Source organism: Petromyzon marinus, unplaced genomic scaffold (genome assembly GCF_048934315.1).
Source record: "Petromyzon marinus isolate PM22_M1 ecotype Great Lakes invasive population unplaced genomic scaffold, UKy_Petmar_22M1.pri1.0 PM_G_Scaffold_18, whole genome shotgun sequence".
Lineage (NCBI taxonomy): Eukaryota > Metazoa > Chordata > Hyperoartia > Petromyzontiformes > Petromyzontidae > Petromyzon > Petromyzon marinus.
Genome location: NW_027422739.1, coordinates 2,962,501 through 2,965,000, shown reverse-complemented (window position 1 = coordinate 2,965,000; position 2,500 = coordinate 2,962,501). Strand labels below are relative to the sequence as shown.

At 42.7% G+C, this 2,500-nt stretch overlaps 1 pseudogene; it reads right to left on the bottom strand.

The window, feature by feature from the left end:
- Nucleotides 1-2,500, bottom strand: part of LOC142911578 (28S ribosomal RNA) — a 10,571-nt pseudogene that overhangs the window by 3,194 nt on the left and 4,877 nt on the right.

The window sequence follows — 2,500 nt, the reverse complement described above, 5'->3', positions numbered from 1 at the left end:
AAAAAAATACCAAGTCTTCGTCTTGGAAAATAACAAAGTCTAAAAGAAAAGAAAAGTCTTCTTCACCTTGGAAAATAACAAAATCTAATCTAAAACATCTTAAATAAAGCTTATTTCTAATCTTCTTTGTAGGCAGAAAATAGTAAGTTACAGGACTCTCGAACTGATGTAGTCCAAAAATAAAGAATTAAAATAACAAAGTCTAATCTATATAAGTGCTCTTGAATAAGCTTTGTGTAAAAAATAGCAATATAATAAAAATACCAAGTCTTCGTCTTGGAAAATAACAAAATCTAAAAGAATGGTCTTCTTTATGGAAAATAGTAAAATAAGAATACCAAGACTTCACCTTGGAAAATAACAAAACCATCTTGAAAAAAGCTTATTTTTAATCTTCTTTGTAGGCAGAAAATAGTAAGGCGAAAATAAAGTCCCCTCTAAGCTCTAAAGTAACAAATACGACGTGTTAAAAAAAAAAACTAACAATAAAAAAAAGAACCAAGACTCCGTCTTGGAAAATAACAATCTAAATTGTGGAAAATAGTAAAATGAAATAAAAACCGACTTCACCTTCGAAAATAACAAAATCAATCTAAAACAAATGACATCTTAAAACAAAACTATTATTTGTTTCGGAGGTTGTCTATGACTGTTCATAGACCGCATAATTTCCACAGAACATTCTCAGAATATCAAGAGAGAAAAGCAGCGTTCTGCGGGAAATCATCTTGGCCAGTGATGTCGTTCTGGGTTTGGTCAGGCCCAGGGAGGTAAGTACCTCGTTATTCTCAAGGGGCCACTTTCCTCTTGCCCCAACCGGGAATCCAAAGAATGTGACCTTGCTAGCCTTCGTCAGCACTTTGACTTGATCACCAAGAGGGGTATAGTACGAAACTTTGTGCGAGGCAGCATCTGACAAGGTATTCTTTGAAAGCTCAAAACGGACGGTGACATCGATCACAACCGCCTCCTCATCTTTTGCAAACACGAGGTCAGGCTTTCTCATCTCTCCCGTCTCGGATATGAACCGTGGCTCTTTGTATACAGACCAGCCCAATCTAGCCGCTTCGTCTGCCAGAATGTTACTGATCTTGTTATGTCGCGCAATTCTTGCTTTCTGTACTGCAGGACATTGACCGAGAATGTGCGAAAGGGACTCGAGTCTGGCAGAGCATTTCCTGCAGGAACGTAAGGCCCCATCTCTGCCTCTGTTCAAGCTTTCTCTTGTTGGGTAAATATTTGCCCTTAGTTGTAGTGCTGCGATAAAGAAGCATTGTTTAAAGCCGCACCATGGCCTCAACCAAGCATTACTGATTCTATCATGCGCAAAGTTTACAATGCCCCTTCCTTGAACCGGCTTTTCGCACCATCTCTGAAATTCATGCTCCCTCCAATCGCAGGGTCTCGGATATACAGGTTCTTTTGACACAGAGTCCCTGAGAACGAATGTTGGGATTGCATCACTGTCACCCCCTGCTCGTACCCACAAATTACGGTATTCTTCCTCCATACCCTGCGAGGACACAATATTACGGGTGATAGCATCGGACGAGTTTGCTATACGTTGCAGCCTTCTAACTTGAACCGAAGGGATTGTTTTTTCCAGTTTCAAGATGGCAAGGCCTCCGTCTCGGGCTCTGGCATATAACAGTCCATCACAAGTTGAAGCGGGAAGGTGGAGCCATCCTTTTACCGCCTTTCTAATCTCTTGGTCCAACCCACGGAGAGTTGATTGCTTGCAGTCCGAGTGGTCTGCAGGATATAACAATCTGGGTAGGGCATAGGCATTGAGTAGTTCAACCTTCTGAGTTGGCTTCAGAGGCGCCTCATCGATTTTCGAGATCCATGTCTTTAGCTGACAATGTAGATCAGGCTGTATAGTGCCAGTCCAAGGGCCAATTTTCAGACCAAGGTATTTCGTTGATTCATCAGGTTGGATCATATGGACATCTTTATTTTTGATAGTCCATGGGTCGCAGTTGTTCACCGTATATGAATCTTTGGTTGGGCTTATCATGAAGCCCTGGCACTTTCTGGCCTGAACCTCCAATCCCGATAGCCCACAAAATGATTCCAAGATCGCTAGATTGGCGGCCATACCAACCCAAGATTCGCTCACCAACACCAAATCATCAGCAAACGCAAGAGCTGTCACGTGGTCGGTATCAATGGAGTACCCAACTCCGTGTGACTCTAGGGTGCATATCAAAGGGTCCATGGCAAGATTGAAGAGCAGGGGTGACATGGGGTCACCCTGTTTGACACCAACACGTATGCTAATTTCTCGAGTCGACTCGCCATTGCTTTTGAACGAGGTCGTACACTGATCGTAGGCGTTCTGGATGATGCCCACCACGTGTTCATCTACTTTCTTGTGCCTTAACACCCATAAAATATGAGCATGCGAAACCGAGTCAAAAGCTTTCGCTATGTCGATAAACATGACAGCCAACGGCCTGTGCAATTTCTTAGCATGTCTCATAAGGTCCTGTAGCACCTT